The sequence below is a fragment of the Strix uralensis genome, chromosome 2 (assembly GCF_047716275.1).
Source record: "Strix uralensis isolate ZFMK-TIS-50842 chromosome 2, bStrUra1, whole genome shotgun sequence".
Classification (NCBI taxonomy): Eukaryota; Metazoa; Chordata; class Aves; order Strigiformes; family Strigidae; genus Strix; species Strix uralensis.
The window spans coordinates 26,074,664-26,101,103 of record NC_133973.1 but is presented as its reverse complement, the minus strand read 5'-3'; the positions used below and the strand labels follow the sequence as shown (position 1 = coordinate 26,101,103).

General features: G+C 38.1%; 1 long non-coding RNA gene across 2 annotated transcripts in view; it reads left to right on the top strand.

The window, feature by feature from the left end:
- LOC141940109 (uncharacterized) overlaps nucleotides 1–26,440 on the top strand; it is a 67,802-nt gene that overhangs the window by 40,360 nt on the left and 1,002 nt on the right. The window contains exon 5 of one of the 2 annotated variants that reach the window (XR_012627883.1): nucleotides 3,215–3,341. This is a non-coding gene — a long non-coding RNA (uncharacterized LOC141940109). Of the gene's footprint in view, nucleotides 1–2,744; nucleotides 3,342–26,440 lie in introns of those variants that run through there. The other variant, XR_012627882.1, reaches the window with a different exon arrangement.

The following is a 26,440-nucleotide window of genomic DNA, read 5'->3' as shown; positions in this document are numbered from 1 at the left end:
TGTTTAGATAGGTTTCTGTTCCTGATCAAAGCTATATTTTCGTGAGGGCTAATAAATGGATGACACAAATGGATCTACGCCTTGAATATCTTCTCTACGAATTTGCAGTGCTGTGCATGTTAGCATACGTTATGGTGAAATACACAGAAGCCAAGCACTGACACTGCTCCAAAGTAAAAGCAGTAGCAAAAAGCTGTACAGCTTCAAAACATCCCATGACACTTTCTTAAAGTCTGTACAACTTCAAAACATCCCATGACACTTTCTTAAAGTATGGCTTTTTAGTGTGAATGGTCTGATGCTTTCCTACTATTTTTTTAAATCTGATTTGTTAAATAAGGTTGAATGTTGCTGCAGGCTGAATTACTGTGGAAATCATCTCAAGAAGTGATGTCCGCAAAGACAGAATATTGCCTGAATTCTGTAATTAACTCTGGTTGTTACAACTGAGTTGCTCAGAAGGGAATGAACAACAAATATCAACAGTATTCAGAAGGTGCATAAGGCATAACTTTTTTTTTGCATTTTTTAATAGTTAATGTAAGCCTATCAAATTGGGTGGTGAGTTTTATTTTTTGGGGAGAGGAAGGTGGAAAAAACCCCTCACACCACTCTTTAAAGCTTCATTAACAAAGAACTTTACTCAAGGAGGAGATGTTAATAAGTAATGAAACAAAGGCTCTGTTATAGAGATTAAATGTGCATGTGTCTAAGTACAAAGTTCGTGTTGCAAAGTGCAGCTGTTTCTCTGCTTGCAACCCTGCAGCAGCCCCAGAGCCCCGGGTTCAAAGTCTGCCTGCTTTCCTGTCACAGAGCTGACCGGGGCAAGGTCTGGCCGAAGTTCAGAGTTCAGCGTCTGAAGGCTTGCTGGCTCTGTCTGCTGTGCTATCTGACGCGCTCAGGATAAGCAATAGTTGGTTTAAGATTATAAGTACAAACAACAAAAACTTCCTGTTCTCTTTTCTGTTGTGTCAGATTGCATTAAAGAAGGAACATTTTGGAAGGAGTCACTGCACTGTTTAAAAATAATGTGCTGTATAATAGTGACCTAACCAAACCCCACTGAAAGAACTGACTAGTAAAACGACGCATGTGGGAAATAGCACCTGTTTGCGTTCTCCCTCCTCCTGAGATTTATTTAAATGAGGAAAAATGAAGTAAAACAACTAATTCTCTATATACAAAGAGATGAAGCTGAACTCTTTTTTTTAAAAAATAAAATTTAAAAAAAGAGAAAAAGTTAGTCTACGTATTTCCTTTGTGTCACGATAATGGTGTTCCACACCGCAGGGGTGAAGAGAACTTAATACATCTTTATATCCTGCTTTTGAATCCTCCTTTTTCTCCTCCTTCAAAGGCTTCTTATGAAGCTAACTCCAACTTTCTTATTCAGAAGGGCTGCAAACCCCACCTGTGCACCTTTTTTGATTAGCTGTGGTCATATCAAAGGCTGCTGTACCCAAGCACAGACCCTGAGTGAGAATGGAGACTGATGGCTGAGAGCAAAGGCTGGTACAAACACCCTTGGAGGAATTTATATTTCAGGCAATGCTGTAGCTTTATTACAGTTGGAGAAAAGTTTCCTATCTGATGCCACATCCTTTCTCAAGGAAAGGATGGTAAACCATGGGTGGTAAACCAAGTCATCAGTGCTCAGAGCCCACAGCATGCTGCAGGTCTGAGCTGACTGCTGTCATCTCACTTCACTGAAAGGAACATGGATGTTCAGAAAACTTTCTCAGACATCACAGGTCTGCCCTGTTTGTATCACAGCTTCTAATTCCCTGGGTTCAGTAAATTTGATCATTGAGAGCACAATCAAAAACAGGATGCAAGGAAGGACTGTAGTAGACAAAAACACGAGTTCTGGACCGAAAGATTTGTGTATTTAGATACGATGATTTTTTCCCTTCCTGCAAACACACATAAGTCCATCAAACACCAGAGGAGCCTTCCTCTGATGAATTAGTCCTATGCTTTGGTTATTACCCCTGGACTAACTTTCCATTTCTGAGCAATGTACTTGAGAAGCTAACAGAGACACTACAGTGAGCACTCTAGATCACGGCTTGTAAGAGATCAGATGGCCACATGAGGTATTTAGTGCTCACCAAAAAAAAAAAAAAAAGCAGCCAAAGTCCAAAGATCCAAAATAATGTGATATAATGTCTGAGCCCTTCCTGGGAGGATGTGGAGAAGGAGAATTAACTGCAACTGCACCTCTGATGTTCCATTCCTGTCCTGGACTGTGGAAACTCAGGAGTATTCAGGTTTTTTTCTGTTACTCTTTGCTGTCTCCATGCAACCACTCACTGAGACTAGTACTAAGTAGTGGCACTGGTAGTGCATATCCATAGTTAGTTAATTTGGTCTCCACTGATGCAAATCCCTGACATAGCAGCACCTGTGAGTAACAATTTCTGTTGCTCCCACTGCTGAAGACCCACACGAATCTCTGGTATCTCTTTGCTAGACTGATTATACCTGGCCTTGAAATCTTTGTTTCCTAAGAAACTCTGACTACTGCTACTACTCTTCCCAGCACTGTAGGCTACTGAAAACATAAAAAAGGTGAGGAGAATATGATGAAATTAACAGGTGTGAAACATGTGCTGCACTGTTATAAGTCCTTCAGATGATACAGCTCTTCTGGGTGGTAACTACAGATTTGAGCCTTGGCTAGCCTAATCCAAAAAGATGGCCCTGTCAGGCTATTACCTACTGTGTGGAGGGGGTTTCTTTAATTCTTTTCTCTAGGCATTGACCACATATTAATAATAATATATTTGTAGGGGAAGGTATAATGGGAGGAAGGAAAAGATTCCCTATAGCCCTGTGATTAGTTATGTTGCATGGGCAACGGTGGTAGGCTGAAGTTCAGGTACATAGTCCAAATCAAACAAAACAGGAACTTGGACCACGTTTGCAAAGTAGCAACTATTCTGGTTGTTGGTTCCTCTGAAATAGATTGGTGAATGTTTCTATCTCTCCCTTTTACCTTCCCCTCCCCTCATTTTCACTACAGTCTTCTGTGCCCATGTCACCTGGCTTCAGTTAGAAATACAAGAATAAACAGGAAAATTACTTGCAGGTAATTCTTGGTTTTTCTTTTTTTTTTTTTTTTTTTTAATTTTGTGGTGTGTTTTGTTTTGTTTTGTTTTGTTTTGTCTGAATGTATCTGCTTTTGTTTAAAATTACTTATTTTCTTTCTTAGCAGATAGTTTGAGAATCATCCCACCTGTTGCCTACCTGAACCAAGAACAAGATCCCAGAGCAGGACTGTGCTGGTACTAGTTGGCTGCAGATCTGCTGGGATCCTAGTATTGAGAGAAACCCAATAGGTAAGTAAAAATCAGAGTTTATTCAAGGGGCCAAGGCCCTTAGAAGAGTACTATTGCTATCTGCTGCGCTCTGAAAAAAAAGAAAAAAATCACAGGAAAAGGGTGTGGGCATGCAGTTATGACTTGCAGGATTTTTTATCTTGAAACTACTATCTTTCTACTAAGAATCTGTGCCTGGGAATTTCCTTCTCAGCATATACACTCCCCAGACCCTGTTTTCGAACCACTTCAGGTAAGAGAACCACTATCAGAAAAGCCCTCCTTCCATCTAGCCTCCCTCTTCTCATTCAAATTCATACGTCTTAAGAAAATACAGAGGAATTTCATTTGGCAGGAATACTGGAAGAAAACAAGAATTGTCCAAACTAGGATTGGCACAGCTGCCCTTGGGCTGGGGTTTTTATTTGTTTCTGATTATTGTTTTGGTTTTGCTCTCCACTTCAGAATTTTTCTTTTCTGCATGTCTTCTGCATTCAGTCTTGTCCACACTGGAGTGGTAGAGTAAGAGGGCTTGTCTGCAGCTAAAGTTTTATTGCTTTAGTCTGCTGGTGTAGTTAAGGCAAACGCTCCACCACTCCTTGCTTCTTCCTAATGCAGGCTGTGTTACATCAGTAAGAAGGTGCTTGTACAGACACTTACAATGCTCTGTGAAGCAAACTGACATCTATTACTTGATGTCATATTTACGCAGTAAAACTGTTTGTGTACTAAGACTTTTAGTGATATAATTACTTAATTTTAAAAATCACATTTAAAATAAAACAAAGATGTATGCTGCGTAAATGGTAAAAGCAGAAGAGATCTCTGGGTAGCTCTCTACTTTAGATGTTGGTAATAATGAAACTAGTACACCTTAGAGTAGTGGCACGTTACAAAATTAGAAGGAAAGAGTGAATTAAAATGAATTTTTTTTGTAGGTATACATACATTTGCTATGTAAGGACTTAACAAACTTCTTTAAAAGTGTTGTTCAGACAGTAATGTTTTTTTCCTTCCATCCAGGTTAAATCTTTCACTGGCAAGAACTTCAGGTTTTTGTAGTTCAGTTCTATAGCGCAGCCTACCCTATGTAAAATAATGATTGAAAGTCTGCTTTTCTAAGAAAAAAACCTGAGTAAAATAATGAAATTTGCCTACAACCTTTTAATTATGACATAATATTGGTGAAAGGTTCTTTATTATGAAAGGACCTTGTTCCTTTTGGTCTTTCTGTCTGAGATTTCATATGAAAACACGGATTTGTATTGCTTCTGTGTTAAGTGGAAGGTTCTGCATGATCTCCTCTGTTGTGTGGATCTGGGCTCTGGTCTGCCACAGTTAAGGATGGAGCTCTGTGGTTTATTGTGGAGATGATGGTTTTAAATTCAGAGTTCAGATTGTGGTAGAAGCTTTTGGTTTACTGAGATCTCAATTCTCAAAAAAATCTCATTAACCTGACACCTAAGGTGGGAGTGATTTTAATATTGAATGATATTTTGATTGGAAAATGTACGGGTGTAGAAGGATCTTCAAGAGTTAACACAGAATTTATTTCTTGCCAGTGTTTCTTTTAGCTTATTCTTCCTTTCTTTAAGTCACTCTCACACTCTGGGAATGATCCTTTGTTCCTGCTCTTGTTCCCCTAAGTGCTCCCTGCTTGACTATCAGTACAGACATGTAGTTTTCATCTGTGGAGAATTTTCTAACTTTTTAGTCATAACTGAAAATTTATGTGCTAAGTTCAACTCGATGAATTACATGACAAATCTGCAGCAATGCAGACGCCATCAGGGAGACAGAGAGACTGGCCGTCTGTCTTGCCAAGCATCTCAGCAATCCTAGGACAGAATAAGCTTTCTAATGCGCAGCGTATGCGACAATGAGATGTGCTGACTTTCCAATATATATACGCATACAAAGTTCCTACTAAAGATTTTGTTTCCGAATGAGAGTTTGACACAGCTGGGTATATACTGTGCTTTCATATCTGTTGGAGAGGGAGAGGGAAGGGAAAACATTAGGGCATTTCAGTACGTTATCAGCCATGCTGGTGGGCGGTGTGAAGATCAAAAAGCAGCAAGTGTACTCCTCACAGCTTTTAAGGTGTGTGCGTGCATGTGTAGGGTCTGTTCCATAATGCAACTTAAATGATCACTAATCAGCTTTTGCTTATTTACATAAATTGAACTTAGACCTATATACTATTTTGATATATTTATTCATGTTTCAAAACTTTGTACTATTTTTTATGCTGAATATGTAACATCACCATGCTTTTATTTCCTGTGTTCACAAGTGAACTTGCTTCCTTGTAAGCAGATGAAATGTTTACTTTTCAGACAAAATAAGAACATACTCTTTGGAAATATATTCCACCATGATCTGCTCTGGCTGAGAGACCTGTAGGTACACATTACACAAACAACAGGTGTTCAAATTTATTGCTATGGCTAAAATAGCATTTGCTGAAACAAGTATATAAAAATCTCTGAGAATGCATGAAAGATTTAAAAATGCATCTGAATTTGTTATTCACATCCCATTCAGTTAAGTCATTTTTAAATAATAGTGTAATTATTTTGGTTTATTTGATTTTCAGTTCTTCAGACTGAAGAAGTGAAGACAAGATAAAATAATTGGTTATCTTCAGTTACATGTTAAGATGTTTTTTTTTTTTCTTTTTCCAGAAAAAGATCCTTGAATTAAATATAAGTCAATTGATTTTTCATGGATTTCATCTGAGCCACAAGCTTTAAGTCAATGAGACTTTCATTTCTTTTTCAAAATACCAAATCAATTTATGTGAAGGATAGAGTATAAGTTTTAATTTTAGTCTCAGTTTTCTATATTTAATATGTTTTCTGAATGGACTCTTGTAGTCTGGAATATTAGTGATGCAGGGCTTGCTTACTCTGACTAGTACCAGTAGCCAGTCTCCAGTTGTGCATGACTGCTGTAGTGAAACAAAGCTGGTTGGGGGGAGGGCACACCCATGGAAAAGAGGAAAATACCTGAATGGCAATTTACAAAATTAGCCAGTCATCTTCTTTGTAATAAAATGACACTGGCAAAAAGACTTTAATTCCTACTTTTCTTCATGTCTGTCTTCTGTGGAATTCAGCAGATGCCTCTGTGTACAGCCAGTGGGTCCAGCTTCTATAATGTGGTCTTGCTGTTTTCACAAAACTAAGCAGGTATCAACCCCTGAAACACTACTTGTATGCAAAAGGCATATAGGTATTTAGTTCCATTCCTTCCCTTTGCATGTAACAATAATAGTTTTCACATAAAGAGGATAAAAACAATGTTGCAGTTTAAGCATCTTTTCTGTAACTGCCATTAGATTTTACTTTTCTGTGTTTATGTACCCCTTTTTTTCCCTGCTTTGCCATTGACTTTTGCAGCAAGGAGCTAAGGTGGTCATGAAAAACCCATCCTGTGTTTCTTAAGCATCAGCTCAGTGAGTCCTCCTTTGAGCTGCAAAGCCATTCTGATATTCAGGATTTTAGCCAAGGCAACAGGACAAAACTCTTCTGTTGCACAAAAAAAAAAAAGCAAGCCAAGGGACTTTTAATGATCAAGTAGAGATGATAGGACCTTGGCATATGAAAAACCCTGATCTAGTAAATCAAAGCAGGCTGTCTTGTGTATAGTAATATTTTTATGCTAATAAATTAGTGTCATAAGTGATTTGTCAATAAGATGTAAAATATGCTATGAAGGAAGTCAGACAATATTTTTCTTTCACGTAGAAAAATAGGGTGAGGTCATAGCAAAATCCTCAACATGATATTTTCTAAGAAAGATGTTGGTGGTCTGACCCACCGCACAATATTTTCATATTTAAATTCTTATGTGCCTAAGATAACATATATACCTAAGCTAGATTTAACCATCTGGAAGAGTTTAATGAGAACTGTTATGGTAAGGAGCCACACCGCTGTAGTGGAGAACAGTCCAGTCTGGGGATGTGCAACACTTCTGAAGTGGTGGCTCCAAAACTTGCTTGAGCAGAGCTGTATGTGTAGGTAGGGAGAAGCTCATGGCCCATTCCACCTTTCTTCTCATAGAGATGTACCTCACAGCTGCCACTTTCAACAAGATCTGCATGCCCAAGTAGCAGAGACAGTCTGTCACAATTCCCTCACACATACCAAACCATGACTGTGTATCTCACCAACACAAACTCTCCAAATTCTTATGCTAATGTATTGCGTACAAGAGCCCTTGGCCCACAGCCATGCACAAACCAGATGTGCTGTTAAAGGGATGTGAAGCACCAGTCCTAAGGAACCAGGGCAGGAAGGAATTTGAACCTGGGGCTATGACTGTATCAGGACCAGTACTGTTTAGTGACATGGACGGTGGGATTGTGTGCACCCTCAGCAAGTTTGCAGACAACACTATGCTGAGTGGTGCAGTTGACACACCTGAGGGACAGGTTACTGTTCAGAGGAACCTGAAGCTGCAGAATTGGGTCCATGTGAACCTCATGAAGTTCAACAACGCCAAGTGCCAGGTCCTGCACATGGGTCAGGGCAAGTCCTGGTATCAATACAGGCTGGAGGATGAAGGGATTGAGAGCAGCCCTGCAGAGAAGGACTTGGGGGTACTAGTGGAAGAAAGGCTGGACATGAGCCAGAAATGTGTGCTTGCAGCCCAGAAATCCAACTGTATCCTGGGCTCCATAAAAAGAAGTGTGGCCAGCAGGTCAAGGGAGGTGATTCTGCCCCTCTACTCAGCTCTGGTGAGACCCCACCTGGAGTATTGTGTCCAGCTGTGAAGTCTTCTGCACAGGAAAGACATGGACCTGTTGGAGCAGGTCCAGAAGAGGGCAACAAAAATTACCAGAGGGATGGAACACCTCTCCTATGAAAAAAGGCTGAGATAGTTGGGATTGTTCAGCCTGGAGAAGGCTCCAGGGAGACCTTATTGCAACCTTTCAGTACTTTAAAGAGGGCTTATAAGAAAGATGGGGACAAATTTTTTTAGCAGGACCTGTTGTGATAGGATGAGGGGTAATGGTTTTAAACTAAAACGGTGTAGATTTAAACTAGATATAAGGAAGAACTTTTTTACAATGAGGGTGGTGAATCACTGGAACAGGTTGCCCAGAGAGGTGGTAGATGCCCCATCCTTGGAAACATTCAAGGTCAGGTTGGATGGGTCTCTGAGCAACCTGATCTTGTTTGAAGATGTCCCTGGTCATTGCAGGGGGGTTGGGGTAGATGACCTTTAAAGGTCCCTTCCAACCCAAGCTATTCTATCATTCTATGATGGTGCACTAAAGGGTTCAGGCCAGTCCAGTGTATTTCTGCTGCTGGGCTGGTTGCCCCTGGCAGTGAGGGGCTACTGCATCCTTCAGCCCCATCTGTGCACCCAGGCAGCAAGTAGTCCTTCATGCTGATCACTATGTCAGCCCTCAAAAAAGCCATCCTTCAGCTATACTGCCACCTGTTCTCCTGCACACCAACCCTTCCAACTCCAGTCACAGCCTAATTCCTTCTTTGCTTGCCTTAGATTTCCTTCTTCATCTGTAGTCAGTTCACTTCCATACTTTAACTGTCTGAATCTAGAAAACAGATGAAGCAGCTACTCTTTCCTCTGAACCTGGTGCAGTCCAACACACTCAAGACACATTTCCTTTTCAAACTACTTTTATATTCCCAATCCATTTTGTTCCACAAAGAATATGCTGCTTTTCTTGAGATAACTGCACTTGTAAGGACTCATGGGAGTTACTGTGTCCCTGAGCATGCAAGGCCTTCACTTCTCCTAGTCCTTGCACAAACTGTATGAGGATGGAGAGCTGCACTCTCTTGTGTGCTAGTAGTCCAGCAGAGTAAAGGCCTCTGACTTGGCAGGATGAAGGTATCAGTCCAAGGTAAAGAAATCTTTCGATAGGAAAATCCAAGAGCCTGGATTTATTCTTTATCTTTTGAACTGTATTTTTCACATCAGTTCCGATTGCATACAACCCTCCTCCACTGCTGCTTCATGCATACAAAATTACAGGTGGAAGTCCAGTCTGACCATTTGGCACCGCTCTCTGCAGCGATACTAAGAAAAAGCCTTAGGAAGATCAAAGGCTTATCAAAATGCTCAAGATTCATACTAGTGAAACTTTGATCTGTTTAACTCATTCCTGCTTCTAACAGATTCAGAAATTGCATGTTAGTACCCAATTTAAAAGTGGTATGTGGATGTAATGCCTCTGGAACTTGCTGGGTCAGCAGCAGCAGAAATGGTAGCCTTCTATTAATCTATTTTAACAGGTATGATTCTGAGAAAAGAGTTTCCATCTCTCTGAACACCCAGACAGTTTGGAATGGTACAGGGCTGGCTTATTCGTTGTATTTTTCATGGAAAACTTTTCTGCAGCTGCAGTTATCTTGATGCAACAAGACAGTCTTCTATTGGCACTTGTTTTACTACTCATTTGGATATTCTTGTAGATACGTGTAAAGTATGTGCATATTAATCTTTCTTATGCCAAGAGGTTTTTAAGCTTTTCCCCCTCGCTTTCAGGTCCTCAGTACCTCTTCTCAAAATCACAGGCATCAAAGAAGAACATGTTTAACCCAGAATCTGTTGTAAGACGAATTGCAATTGGGATGCAGAGATGGATATTTTTATAGGCACTCACCCTCTGCAAGAGTTTGTTTACTATAGCTGGCTGTTGGGTTTGTGAGAGACTAGGAGGAATTCTCTCTGCTAGCAACTGTGCCTGTCAGCCAATGCAGACTGTGTGTATCTACCAGCACTGGGCTGGGAGATGGCTGTCCCATTTGCAGCATGATGAAAGGAAATGCATACCGCACGTACCTTTTACACAGATATACAAACTGCCTTATCTTCACATTATCCTCTGTACTGCTAATCTGGGATAAAACCTTCTTCTGTAGTAGTAAATCAGGTTCTCTGCAGTTTGGACCCATTTTTAAGGGGTTAGCCAGAGCATGTCAGCCAGTGATTCAGAAGCAGGTCTCCAAGGCAGAATGCCAGAGCATCCTTTTGCACATTGTACTGCACATTTTCAGAGCCACCTCTGCATTGTGCCCTGCGATTGTAATTTCTTCTTGTGGGTTTCTGATTTTGGTTCATGACTCCTGCGCAGATGCTTGTTCCTATCTCTAGTTGCTGACCCTTGGCTTGACTTTCTGGTTCCTGATTTTTGGCCATGAACATTTGGCTCCTTTCCCAGTTCTGGACACGGGCCCTAACCTTTGGGCTGAATAAGCCCATGCTCTAGTCTGTAATCCTAGAAGGCCACCAGGTCATCTGTAGTAGACTGTACTCTAATTTATTCAATAACAAATGAAATCTAGCAGATGTGTTTGGGGTTTTTTTATAACAACTGCAGCTATTTATTTGTAACCTGGTCTTCTATTGGTATTTTGCTAGATTTCTAAATGTGAACTTCTCCTTTCCATTAGTTATCATATCGTGCTTAATAGCCATTTTTTCTTTGGGGAGAATATAATCATATGACACCAAGCTGTGTGGTGCGGTTGACATGCTGGAGGGAAGGGATGCCATCCAGAGGGACCTAGACAGGGTTGAGAGGTGAGCCCATGTAAACATCATGAAAATCAACAGGGCCAAGTGCAAGGTCCTGCACATGGGACAGGGCAATCCCAATCACAAATATAGGCTGGGTAAGAACAAATTGAGAGCAGCCCTGAGGATAAGGACTTGGGGTAGTAGTGGATAGAAAACTGACTAAGAGCCAGCAATGTGCGCTCACAGCCCAGAAAGCCACCCGTGTCCTGGGCTTCATCAAGAGAAGTGTGGCCAGCAGGTCGAGGGAGGGGATTCTCCCCCTTTACTCTGCTCTCGTGAGACCCCACCTGGAGTATTGTGTCCAGCTCTGGGGCCCCTACATAAGAAGGACATGGACCTGCTCGAGTGGGTCCAGAGGAGGCCATAAAGATGATCAGAGGGCTGGAGCCTCCCTTATGAGGACAGGCTGAGAGAGTTGGGGTTGTTCAGCCTGGCGAAGAGAAGGCTCTGGGCAGACCTTATAGCGGCCTTCCAGTACTTAAAGGGGGCTACAGGAAAGATGGGGAGGGACTCTTTATCAGGGAGTGTTGTGATAGGATGAGGGGCAATGGTTTTCAACAAGATTAGATATAAGGAAGAAATCCTTTACTGTAAGGGTGGTGAGTCACTGGAACAGGTTGCCCATGGAAGTTGTGGCTGCCCCCTCCCTGGAGGTGTTCAAGGCCAGGTTGGACGGAGGTTTGAACAATGTGATCTAGTGGAAGGTGTCCCTGCCCATGGCAGGGGGGTTGGAACTAGATGGTCTTTAAGGTCCCTTCCAATCCAAACCATTCAGTGATTCTATGATCAATATGGAGACACTTAGATTAACTTTTTTATTAAATTACACAAACATGCTTGCTAAACCTATCTCCTTCTGCCCTTTGACAAGAGGAACTGTCCTTTACTAGAGTAATTTTCATGAAAATACTTTTTTTTTTTTTTTTTCCTGAAGCAGGCTAGCTCAAATAAGGGATAGTGGGGTGTTTGTGGAATTCAGCTAATGGTGAATTGAGACTCTCCTTTGCTTAGTACAAGTGAAGAAGAAAGTGTAGTGTATTGCTTTGGTGCATTTTTTCCAAATCAGTCTTGTACATTAATATGATTTTACATGCTTTTATTAAACTATCAGCTCAGAGAAAGAAATATGGTGAAATAAAACAGGGGACTTCTTCAATTTGTTGTTCAGTTAAAATTTTTTAGTATAAAAAGCTACAGTAGAACAGTAGTGCATAGCTTTTATCTAAACTGAGAATTTTTACTTGGTGTAAAGCTCTTTAATGGAACTGCCTGTGAACTCATGTGACATTCACCATGTGTAACGACATCCATTTTTTTTTTCCAAATGAATTAAAAATGGAAAGTACTTCCAGTACTTCTCAGTAAGTACCAAGAAGTCAGATCCCTTGGTACTACAGAGGTCCTTTCTTCATTAGAGGCAGGTAGTTTCCATTATTCATATGGGGTAGCATTTCATTTAAAGTCCCACCATTACTTAAGAAGCAAGATATTAATGAGGTGTTACTGGAGTGCTGTCTTTTAATTTGATATTGTTCGATCCAGCTGTTTTAAAATTTGAAAGAATAAAGCTTCCATTACCTTACATCAGAGAAGATTTTTATAAGCAAGCACATCTAATTCTTGCCTAGTTTCCCTTGATAGCCAATTGCCTTTCTTAAATCTTCACCATTTACTTCTAGGTTAATTCTCTTGCTTTGCTTTAAATAATTTCTTTGATTCCTTGATATTAATACAGTGCAGTTAGTTATATATAGATATTTTTCATGCTACCTCCATCCACTTAGCTGGTGAGTAGCCAATACATACTTAGCACTTTTAATTCTACCTCATAAATCAATCATTATAGCTCCAAAATGAGTTACATTTTTTTTTCTTAAACCATCATTCAATACAAAAAGTCCATTATACATGTCTGTGAACAATATATTAATTGTGTGGTTTAAATTCGTAAACAATGTTACACAATTAACTTCATAAAATTGCTCACTTTTTGAAAATTGTACAACTATATTTTCTATAATAGTAGCTACAGGATGGCAGCGTTAAGCCAAGCACTGTTGCTCTGAATTGTCGCTGTTAAAGCAGAGGCCTCTTAAATATGCAGTTATGATAGAGGGCAAGTGTATTCCTTGTTACAGATTTATTCCTTTAAGTACTTTTTCAAAGGTTTTCACCTTGTTTTGCATTGCCATGCACTAATGGTGTAAGGCAAGATTATTTCAGTGAATGGCTTTATTAACATAACGAAATACTACTAAAGATTTTTTTTAAAACTAGATTTAAAAAAAAATATCTTTTTCACTGTGCTGTATTCTCTATCAGGTTGTTAAAAAAAAGATAAAAATTACTTCTCTACTGATTTTGCTCTTTTGCTCTTGGCAAACACTGTTCTTTTGGGATGGGGATAGAGATGCAATGAATAGCACGATCTAGAAGAAGAGAGAATATAAACCAAAACCAAAAGAAAACATGTTTATATGTTAATAATTATTTGTTCCAAGTTAGAAGACTAAACTGAGATCCAGATCCCATAGTCTAGACAAAGTTCTAATGTCTCTAATTAAAGTATTCCTGCTGTATTACAACGTGCTTAGATAAGCAGAGAAAGAGCTGAAAAAGGCATTACCCTACTTTCCAATCTGGGAAACTGAGGTGCAAAGAGACAATGCAATTTGTCCAGTATTACAGAAGTTGGTAGGAGAATCAGGAGTCTAAGCTCTTGCCTCCCAGATGAACTCATCTACAAGACTGTATTTATTCTATAATCTGTTTTTATGCTCTTATCTATTTAATCTTTCCCTCGTACCAATTTTTATAAGTATGTCTCCATAGAGAACTCCAGCATAAGAAATGTTTCTGCAGATGAACCCTGAGGTTTTATAGTAACACTGTATAATCATTACGTGGGAGGTACTCAGAGTTAAAATGGTGCAAATTATCATTAGAAGTGAATCATTTCAGCACAGGGAAGTAAGGTTAGCTATCTGCTTACTGCCATCGTTCACCGTCAACAGCAGCTGCTCCTATGTTGTTACATAACGTTACATATGTTAAGCCAGATTGCCCACTTCTGCTGGGGGTGGGGGGCATCCAACAAGTGCACCCCTTCACCCCACTTCTGCTGTGACATGGAGAAAAATCCCGAGCCCCGCTTGGGATTTTCCTATATTGCTTTCTGGGCATGGGAGACTTCGGCCTGGGCTCTGTGGCTCCGTGCGTGCACGTGTGCACTTGTGGGCAAAGCCCTGGGAGGGAGGAGATGCTGACACCCGTCACCCACCTCCCTTCCCACCCGGAGCAAGGCAGTGCAGGGCAGCTGCTGGCTGTGCTCCCCTTTTTCTCAGTGATGCTGCTAAGGAAAGGTTGTGCACTGTCTCCTTCCTTAGCTTGCCTCATGCCTTTTCTGTCCTTTCGTCCCTGTTATTCCTCTCCGAATAAAGGGGATGGGTTAGCACTGCCTCCCGTCACCTGGATATCCCCACACAAGGGCCGCGTGGTCAAAACCAGTGTCTTACAGCCATCCTTAACATTTACTGCGTAAAAATAAACAAGGGGAAAGTTATCCCATGGCTTATAGCTGCACTGAAATGAAAGCCCAGATGTCGAATTAATGGATTTGGTACCTTACTACTCAAAGTAAAACAGAGCCACTAACTTTTTAGCATGGTGTACCAGTTATTTCATGGGTTATTTGTCTAAACTGAAGATTCTACCACTGCTTAATTGTACTGTATGGGAAACTCCAAATCTGCTACAGTTCCAGATTTATAAAATAGCATTATATAGAATATAGGCCTATTAATTTTACAGTCTAATTTCTGATTAGATTTTACAGCACCTCTGACGAACTGTATAGATTTTACCCATTAAAAATGATGACAATTCAGTTCTGTCATTTTAAGTGGAATTAAACCCAGTATTGCCAAGTATGATAATATCCTATGAAAAAAATGAACCAACACTTATATAAAAAAACTTAAATCACAGCACCATGTTGTTTCTGTATAGGAGGAAGAGTTCACTTGCCAAGAGAGTAGGGCTGTTACCTGTTAGCGCAGTCAAGAGCCTGTGGGTCTGACAGCTGACATGAACAGAAATTCTCCATTCAGGCTGAGCAGGTTAAGTAACGTTTTCTAGCACAGCTGTGTAATGTGTCTGCTGGTAATTAAAAGAGCCTGCTAGAGCTGGTTAAGGAGAAGTTTAAAATAAACTGTTTTCTATCAGAAAATAGTTTTGTCAAAAATTAAAATCTCTAAAACATCTATGCCTTGTTTTAGAGGAAACTAAAAAAAGTGGGGTTTTTTTTAAGAGGAAGAAAAATCCAACAATTAAACAGTCTGTTCTCAACTTTTTTTGAGATGCAAATTTAAATAAACATCCCCAATATCAAAAATGGAAATGTTGTAATACGAAAATAAAATTTCCGTTTTCTTTAGCGTAAATTTTAAATTTGGGGAAGGGGGTTATTCTGATTTGAAACAAAGCCAGATTCTGAAAACAGACATAAAATGACATTCCCACTTGTGACATGACTTTCCATTTGCATTTGTACATGCAGGGTATATTTTTTAGCTCTTATTTGCTACACTAATCCTGTTGACTTCACTTGAAAAGAATGGCATGTTTCCCACTAACTTTATTAGTGACAGGATTGGGCCTTGATGCAATACCTCATGTCACAGCAGCAAAACTTGTTGCCAATAGACTGTCTCAAGGGAGGAGATTTCCAGTAACTGTTCCCTGAGAACTATTCTAAAAATGCATCTTTCTTCTGTCCAACCATCGGGATAATGATATATTCCATCCCTAAAGAGAGGGGCACTGACTGAGCTGCATTGATGGCACCAGAGGTCCCTGCTGGCTTGTTCACTAAACAGAACTGGCAACTGACTCTGAAGATAAAAGTTCTTGACGTTTTTCCAAGCTGGTGGAGTGGAGCTGAGTGACACTTAGAAATAAATAGAGGAGGGAATAGTATGATCTTGAATGACAGAGGAGTTTTCATGAAAGACTTTCATGGGGGAGATGTGGGATGTGCTGTTCCAGGCTTGAGTTTAGGGGATTTGTTGACAGTTGGATAATGTGCATGTTTGCTACTACTAGTATGAAATGTAGAGGAAAACAAAGGGAAAAATTCCAAATGAATTCTTTATTCCCACTTAATCGGTTAAAACCAAAATAGAATGATAGATCTCTTTACTCCCTGTAATTGACTCTCTACAAATTGCCAGCTTCTTTGGAAATCTGTTAGAAGAACGTTCTCTCTCCTGACAAGGAAATGTACTTCATGCAAAACATTTGTCATTTGTCTGTTATTATAATTCATGATCTTATCCTTCATTCTCTCACTTGTTTAAGCAAACAGTAATAGTACTTTTAACCTGAGACTTCAAAGGTAAAAATATTGTGAAGAGGTCCCCATTCTTTTTCTTCTAGTTTCTGATCAAAGCCAAAGCCTTTGAACATCAAAGCAGCTCAAAGTTTGGGGCAAGTTCTTAAGGATTGGGTTACTAGAAAGAAATTCATTGAATTTCCATGTTCATATTCAACATGGACCAGAACAAATATTAATATTCAAGAATAGTTTAATTTAATCACTTACAACAATTAAAACAAGTAGCTGCTTAATCTTGTTGCTCAGTACAATGAAGCTCACTCATTCCATTGTATTGATGTGAAAAATCCTTGACTTCTGTCAGTCAGAAATTGCTTGAAAAAATTTCTAACCTAGGAAGTACAAAGCAATTAGAAATGTAAAATAAATTCCCCAAACAAAGAATGTTGCCATTTTAATTACAGTATCACACTGTCATGTAAAGGTTAACACTTAAAAAATGAATCTGGTACCCTCAATCTATTACCTCTGAGCAATTCTCATTTTCACATTAATTTTTGTAGGCTGTCATCTAAATTAAATACTTTTCAGCTCTGTCAGTTTATCTCTATCTGTATTCTCATTACAGCAGTCACTAGAGCCAAAGTATTTTAATCTTCAGTATAATCCCTGTAGGACCATATTCTTAGCTACAACTTTAGGGGTTCTGCAACTGGTCTTTTTCTTTTAACAGCAGCACTCCTTTGTGCAGAAACTCTTGCTCTTGTAAGGACTTTCTATAAACAAGCAAGTTTTGCAGTCTGTTCTGAAATTACCTTCATTGTCAGTGGCTAGGTAGTCATAAATCCTCCCCTTCCCCATTACTTACCTTCTAATTTCTGTGTTTTGGGAAAGGTTCTAATAACATTATTCTGGTAGGTTTAATTTGTGGTCATTTAAAAGCCAAATCCTGGGGACAAAACTCTTAGTTTCTTTTTTTATTTTTTTTATTTTTACTGATAAGAACATATTGGACATAAATAATAGAACATATTAGTCCTAAAGCTAGATCCCTCCTCAGATCAGCACAATCATATCTGAGTGTGCAAACCTGAGTGACCACAAGAATCAGTAATCAACTCTCCAGCAGAAATGCATGCTATCAGGAGGGCCAGTAAGGTGGGCTAGTGACTGTCATGCTACTGCTTCTGACTTAGGTTATGGTATGTTTTGTTATGGAGAATTTTCAGAGACTTCAGTAGCACCACCCAAGAAGTAAGGTACTCGTTTGAATAAGGTTGCCTGAAAAAGCAGGCTGCTGTGGTTTGTTTGCCCCAGGCTTTTTTTTTTTTTTTTTTTTTTTAATTCATTAGTTAATAGTAAGGAGTGCTTAGTCCAAACTCTTACAGATGGCTACAAGGACCAAAATAAAATTAAGCAGATCCTTAAGCCGTGGCAGCTGACAGACAAAACACCTTCACAAGCCAGAACTCAGAAAACAATGCAAATCTCATGCAGTTTGTGGCATACTCAGACATTGCCAGGTACAGCAGCCCAGACTGCCTCTGTCAGTCCTAGTCCTCTGATTAATCTGACGGAAGGGCAATTGCACATGAGGGTTTCCTTCAGAAGAAAATCAGAGTTTGCAAGGAAATAGCGTGTATACCTAGGTTTCATTTCAGTATGTAGGATATAGCCATAGTGTACAAGCACCTGGATTATGGAGCTAAAAAGTGCTTCTGAATCTGCCAGTTGGGATACACCAGCTCTTTATGAAAAATATATAGGACACAAGCAGAAAGCCATCACCCAGTGTCCATGCAATAACTTTAAGAACATGAGTAGAGGCTATGTGGGTTTACAGCTCATTTTTTCTGAAGTCAGTGATAAAGCTTCCATTAACTTAACTTGGTAGGATCAGTCCCCTGACGAATATCTCTTAGTAATATGTCAAAGTTCATGGAGAACTTGGTAGGGCAAGAACAGTAATAACTCAAATAGATTTTGTGGTGTATTAGTAGCCACCATGAGAGAAGAGCAGGTATGAAACATGCATTAGTCTGTACAATACATTGCCCTGGAAACAGAACTTGCTATACAAGATGAAATTTGATAATCGGTCTCATCAGTGGATCAACAATCTGGGCATTAAAATAATCTAGTCTAGGGAATATAAAAGCATGAATGAGCAATAAGCAAAGCACATTTTTTTCAATTAATAGTAGGAAACCTTAATCTTTTGACTGCAATACTGAAGGAAGAGCTTGCAATCAAAAACCACATAAGGTTTTTAACCAATGAACCTGGGTTGAATTTTAAAGATGGGTTAGAAGTTCAAGTGGGTTTGGGTTGATGGCAAGAGCCAGACATGAACAGCTCAGCTATGTCTGATTTTAACTGAAGAAAATTGATGCTCGTAGAGGCTTTTATAGTCACCAGCTTGTCAATATGGTAATAGCATAGTCTGAAATTGCTGGTTTGGTTGACAAATAGATCTGTGTCTTGTCGGCATAGAAATGAAAACCCAGCATCATGCCAATGAACAACCCTGCACACAGGCAGCTTTGGATTGCTGAGTAAGAATGGGGCCAAAATGGAACCCTACAGAGCACGAGAAATAAATGCTCTAGGAGAAGGACACAAATTACCCTTGAAAATATAATGCAGGTAACTGTTGGATAAATATGATTTAAGCCAATTTAGAACTGTGCCAAACAGGAAGATAAAGTCCCTCAGGCATTCAAGAAGAACATTAAGATCTAGCAAAATGAGAGTAGCTGGAGAATGAGAACCCGTCTTTAGGAGAAGGTTACGTCTCATTGCTGTCTTGCTGAAAATTTTGAATAGTAAAAAACCCACCCAAAATATAGAATTTGATTCTATACTCACTGAAGCCAATGGCAAATCTTTTATGTCTTTTGGTGATGCTGGATTGTGGGGATGTAAAATAAGATAGTAATTCACGGAGGGATTTTATGCTTTGTGTTGTGTATCAACATAGCTTTTTTTTTTAAAAATATAACAAGCAGAATTTGTGCATGGTATGCACCTCTTGCTGTCTTTTGGATTCCAGCAACTAAATAATGCTTATTGTTACTATTTTTCATTTAACCCCAGAAGAGACAAGAAAAACATTTAATCATAATAATTGGGTGAAACATTCTGCATATCTGATATTTATCAATTTTTAAGAATTTGAGAAAAGATTCAGCAGGTTACTTTTTATCTTCTGGTTTCCAGATTTTCTTTCTACCAGAAGCATTCCAGCAGGATCAGAAAACGTTCACTGATAATTCAGCTTTCATTGAAGAGACAGGGGAAAGAAAGGAACAGCTGTGCAATAGGAGGAAAGGTTGAAGAGCCTCCTCTTTTGCATGCTCTGGACCATGCAATTTACCCCACAATTTAAAAAAGAAAATTTTCTTTTTTGGATGTGAAGGTGGGAACTGGAAAAAAGGTGATGAGTCATAGAAAACAGAATTACATGTCTTCATGTCATGATTTACTCTGTGTTTACTCGTAAATGCAAGTACAGATTATTACTGGAATCACAGTAGATCTCTGATCCTGGGAAAGAGAATTTCAATAGAGAATGGTGAGAGTCATAACACAAAAAATTGTTTCTGCCTTTTCTTTTTCTTTCTAGAAAGAAAATGAACAAAATCTATTTACAATTGAAGGAATAACTCTGGGAAGCACATGAAATGATTTGTTTCAAAAAGTCAAGAATTCATCTGAATTGTTGCTTCAATTATTAGCTTTCTTTAAGCATGTATATGAGCAACATCAATCAGATAGCATGAGTAGAAAATTACAAATAACTGGTACATAAAGTGGCTTGGGAAAGGTGAAGAAATATTTATGAATTTAACTAATATATATTGTGTCGATCTGGCAAATTTAACTACTAGTTGATTATTTGTTAAATAATCGGGAATAGTGATCACCTTTCCAAGAATTTAAATCTGCTCTACACAAACCACACAGACTTTTTTTTTCAAATATATTTTTTCAAGTAAGCTTTTTTGTACGTTTCTGCTAGTAGACAATGCTCCTGGCCAGTAAAATATTTAAGAGTTATTAGGGATAGAACGTAACGTATTTTAGAAGGTATTTGTAAGGAGTCACCCTTAAGAAAGTTAGCAATAGTGTTAAAGAACTCATGTATTAAGAGTTTCAATACCATTTACATTAAAGAAGGGATTTTAGGGAATGGAGTAATTTTAAATACAGTTTGTCAGAAAAACATGGATCCATTTATATTTTGTATGAGATGAGAGTATTGTGCTTAAACAAAATAACAAAACAAAAAAGTAGGCACAGCATAAGGTTAGACAAAATTCAACATGAAAACATTTGAAACATTTCTTTTTCCTGCTGCTTGACCATCTGATCCCTCAGATGGGGGAGGAAGCAAGAAGCAGGAATCCCGAGGAGTACAAACTTCTCTCCCTGTAAGAGGGGCTTCCAAGTTCAGGCTTCTTGGAGTATTTTAGCAAGACAACAACATTAAGGTCCTAGCTTCCCGAATGAATTGTACAGTGGGAATAATTATAATAATATTGGAGGACTTAATATGTGGCTTCTCAGTTCAATAAACATGAAACAAAACTTTCAAACTATTCACAAAATAGAATTATTTTACTCCACTTAAGCTTTTACTTTAAAAAACTTGTTTCAGCCATTGTAATGCAGCAGAATGGATGTTGTTCAAATGAAGAACATAACCCAGAGATTCTCTGTGCTAAGTCATCAAAACTCAGAATGAATTTTCTTCTCCACAGAAAATACTTTCACATATTTTTTAATTATATATCAGACAAGAAAAAAAGAGATGCAATTATTTCAAAATTAGAATTATATATATTGAAAGAGGTTACAGTATCTGCTGTTTATATATGGAAGTATCCCCATGTTCTTAGTCCTTGGTTTTCAAAGGAAGAGCAATCTTGGCTAGGCAGTTCTCTAAAATATATGCAAAAAGTGGCAAGAGAAATTTCCCAGCTCTACGAGGGGATGTAACTTACATGAACATAACTGTTGCTATCTGGTTTATGGTGAGTTGAATCACTCCTGTGCCTCTGCCAGCTTTATGTCACGTGTAAAATAGCGGTATGATGATCAACATTTAGATATCTAACATTTAGTGAAGTTAATGTCTCCTAATAAAACCTAGATATTTGTATGCTAATAAAAACATGCAAAGATATATAGTTGGATCAGTTATAAAGCACGGCTAATATGATTCTGATAAACTAATCACGTAAAACACAATCAAGCAGAAACTTATCTAAGCTTATATGTCCCAGTGATTTGAGTTCCTTAAGTTTTTTGATACACAATTTAAATGGATTTTCCCATTAGACATCTGTAGGTAAACAGAAGCAGTAACCACTTGTGACTAAATCTGTGATGTTAGGTAGGTAAGTGCCAATTTTTTGAGAATATTTAATCCTCAGAACTAGGACCCTGTTTTCCAAACAGTCACTACAGGTACCTAGCCAAAGAAGCCAGATTTTTTTCAGAATTTCTTCATTGTTACTTTTCTGAGGGCTTTCATGAGTGATGTCAGGAAATGTTGGGTAGTAGTCCATGTTCTTTCTCTTTCCATTATATTTTTGGGCATTTGTGAAAATTGTTAAGTGTAGGTTTTTCCAAAATAATATATTTTTTTCTTTTCATTATAAAACAAGAAAATCATAAAGATTTTTGATTACTTTTTTACTACAATTACTTTTGAATTCCAGTAATCTTCTGAGGCCAACCTCTTTCCTTCACTTCTCCCTCCAACTCTCACATGAAAAAAGGAAAGAAAACAATCAGCAACTTAGGAAAAAAAAAGCATTGCAGACAAATGGAAAATAAGATGCTATTTTGGCATTTAAAACACTGGTATTCTATAATTTCATCAGTAAAACATCCATTCTTCTGAGGTATAAGGACTGAGCTGGCTAAAATAAGGTACCCTGTGCCATATTAGAAATTTGATATTTACACTCTAGTGTAATTGAAATCAGATAAAATAAATCAGGACTTGCCCGTTTTCCTTTTATTTGTTGTTAAATAAAATAAGCTATTATTTATTATTTTTCTTATAAAGGAGAAAAAGAAAAAACAAATGAAAACTTTGACTTAATGTAACTCAAGTAGATGTTCCAAGTTAGTGGATCGGTAGAACCATAGTTTAAGTGTATTAAAATAACTTGTATTTTATATAATTGGTTTTCCATCAAAGGTTCTCTTGTTCATAACCTAATATGTGGGGAGGTAAATATATTTAATAAAAATACATGAGATACACAGTTTAGCTTAACACAGCAGTTTCATTTACTTGAGTCAGAGCATTTAAAATCATTTGTACTAAAGAATATTACTACAGTTTTAATATGTAATTAAAGTTGTTGTTGTTACATTGTTAAAACATTTGCCCAGTACCTGTATTATTTTGAACGGCAAACACAGGACACTTCAGCTTCATTTTTTTAGCTGCTTCCTAATGGTCCTTTTCAGAACTTTATTCATTTGCAGTGTGGTACTGACTGCCAGATTGCCGTATGTATAATTTGTACGTACTGTTCATTTTATTTTAGAACATACTGTTTCAACAACATGGCTTGTGTCATCATGAGAACCATGACAAAGGGTTATCCAGATTTCATGATAGCTAGCCAGAAAAATGGGGCTGTGAAACAATATTGTTACTGAGAGTAACTTCTGAACGCAGAGTGTGAGAGAGGGCATGATTCTTCAGTCCTTTTTCAATCTGTTAGTCCTGACATGGGGAACATCTTTGTCAAAGAAAAGAGAAAAATATGAAGTCTGAAAGGAAAATGCATGTTCTGAACAGTTTCAGCTACATGCATATAAATGTTATCTTTGCATTGCCGTCAACCCACAAGTAGTAATGGTGTTTTCATGGTGTTATACCTGCTCTACTGGTACTTTCTTGTGTCAGTTTGGAAGTAGTGACTCCAGGCTGGTTATTTTCTGGACATGCCTTCACAGTATCAAGAACGTGACTCATCAGAGCAACGTTCTCAGAAGTGTATTTTTCATAATTGTTTGTGCGAGTGGGATGAAATTGCAGAAAATTCACAAGTACAGGATGTGTTCTTCTGGCTAAAAACACCAGTACTTTATTCTGGTAAAACATTAATAATTAATGTAAAGTAGTCATATCAACTTAGCATACACCCCTTTGTTTCTTCCATGAAAGGTGTTACAGGGGCTGAAAGTAGTGTTTATTTCCTGCCACCAAATATAAGACCCAAAGTGTTAGTTCCTGTCTATGGTCAAAAATGCACACCCCCACTCCAAAAATGCGTATGGGAAAGTAAGCCTCACCCTAGCTCATGCCTCAGAACAGATACAGAGCACTGGAGGCATGGCCAAAACTCACCAGATGCTGCAAGCATATGATTCCTCCATGAGAGTTTAATGGTACAGCTGTCTTTAAATGTTTTTGTAATTGAAAAGACTCTAGCATCTGGTCCTTTGCTTATTACTCTTAGATCAAATAGTCACAATCTGAAGTCGACTTTTAAATAATGCAGAAAAAAAAGAACTTGAGGCGCTAAGGGTACATTTCTCTCAGATGACCTACTTCGAAGTACTTGTAAAAATATAAGTCAACTGTGTAATAAAAAAAGAAGCAGCAGAAAACAACTCCAGTAGGGAATGATATGAGTTACGTATACATACAAATACCTTTATCATTTTAAATGTCAGTAGATAAAGTAACAAGCGGTATGTACTCTTGATACCTTTCGGTTACATAAAGAGCACATTATTCTTCCCTTTACATGTTATTGTGTAATTTAACTCCACCTCCAACAGCTGCAGACTTGCTGCTGTCATGAACAAAACAGGATGTGCACTATGGTACATACTGCAGAAACCCTTGCCCTGGACCAGTTTTTCTTCTGATAACACTCGTAGGGTTCCCATTGATTTCAGTTAGTCCTAGATAGGACTCCAGAAGAAAGGCAGACTTTTCCACCTTACTACTTCAGATTTATGGCTGAACACTGTTACGCAATTATCATTTATTAAGGCAAACCTCCTTTGAAGTTGATTATTAAATAAATAAGAATCATAATGATTTTTTTTAATTTAGTTTGTGTGCCTACATAAATTCTGGAATACTAGGTGATTTAATCCTCTGTGAAGGCACCTTCGAAATAGTGGGTAATCTGACATATTACATGAATTGAACTAGGCTGAGTCAAGGATGGAATTTCATTATTTGTCTATGTAAGGCTGACAAACTATTTTAGAGGGAAATTTAGTCTGGAAATGAATTTCTGTAAAGCTAGCTAGCTTCTCGACCACATCCTAAGCCTTTCATATCGTGATTGGATGACATAAAGCAATGCCTTAATTATTTTGATTGAAAAAGGTAGTTTCAGAGCTGTTAGTTTTTTGAGAGGCTGAGATAGCCTTAAAGGAAAATCAAAATAAGAGCAACTGTAGTTCTCCCAAGCTCTTCAAAGCACTTTATGTGATTTAAAAATAGACTAGCATTATCTTAAACATGTTTGAGAATCATGTTATAGCATTTTAATTTTCTTTTTGAAACTAGTAAGTATCTTGTTACCACATGGCACAACCCTATGTGTTTTACTTCAGCAAGGTAAAGACGAAGTTTGTTACGGTAAGTGTAGCTTTGTTCATAATTTTTAAATGCATTATTGTAATCATCAAAGTGATCAAAGTTGAGGGTACGTCAACAATTTACATAACCATTTTTGAAAAGGTCACCTAGATTAATTTTGTACTTCAAGAATGTCAGAATCACAATTATATTTTGACAGAACTCCTACCAGGTCAAAAACATACCTTTCTGCCTTGAGATTTCTAGTTAGCAATTGTAAAGAGGGGCGTGGGTGTGTGTGCATTATATATTTTTATGAGTGTAAAAAGAAGTGATTCACTAATATTATCAAAGTATGGTACCAACAGCTCTCCACTAAGTGCTTGCAATTCTGGGAATGAGTTCTAATATAACCTCTATAAATGTGTTTTTATCTTCCAAGACCAATCCAAAGGTAGTTTATGTTTCCCTGTCATAATTGGCCTTCCATTTACAGGCGTCTTATAGAGATGAATTCCCCTTGAAAAAAAAAAAAAATTGAAAAAACATCCCCTTTTGCAACATCTGTAACAGAGTGAAGGTATAGACACCACACACAGATGGTAGATAGGTAGCTACATCAATGGATGCTCATCTTTTATGCTTGGAGAGTGAGTGTGTGTTTAGGTTTGGTTGAAGGCTGCACGGGAAGAACCAACAAATACACATCAGTACTATCATACTTCTTGAGAGACTGATTTCACTATGGGCTGGAATTTTTCCTTTACTTGTATATGGTAATTATTTTGTATATTGTTTGAATTCTCATACTTTAAGTAAATATGAGCAAATGGCACAATTCAGTGTGATATGAATATTAAGAGTTGGAAATAACCTGCTAAATCCATACATTGTATCATTTAATACAGTGTCAGTTGATTACATCATAGCAAAACTTGCGTCTTCAGGCAACTATATGTTACTTAACAACAATCATTTTAACAAATACTCCACATGCACATTTTTTCTGTTGCTTGTCCAAGATTCCTCATTTTGTAGGTCTCTCGTCTACGCAATACGTTCCCTAAGGTTAAGAATGAAAGAGGTCTCTACTACAGACACTCTTGATTGAAATGGCAGCTAAATTGCTGCAGTAATGAGAAAATTTCCTTTTCCCTAGATAATTCAGCTGCTTAGCATTGAAAATTTTTTGAGATATTCTTTGTGAAATAAAAAAAAAAGTAAAGATAATTTCTTTACAATCAGAATTTGCTAATGAGCCTACTATGGAAATGAAGAGCAAAACTTACTGTTTTAATGGAAGTATGATCAGGCTTTATTAAGAGACGCTTTCAGAAAAAAAGACTGTTGTATAGATGCTGTGACATGCAGTAGCTTTAGAAAATGCTGCTGCGTTTCTGGAAGAAAGTGGTTAAAAACACATGATGATGAAGTTAACCTAAATCTTTCATTGGCTTAAAAAAAATAGGTCAAGTAATACATTACTCGCTCTGCCATAAGCCTGTACACAATCTGTACATTTCAAAGAGGTTTTGCTTAACATTCCTGCATCTACTTTCATTCATGGCATCCCTAGGGTAAAACATTTGGCTTTTCACAAGTGTGACTCAATTTTGCGTCCTTTAAATCAGAAATTCGTATGTTCTTTAA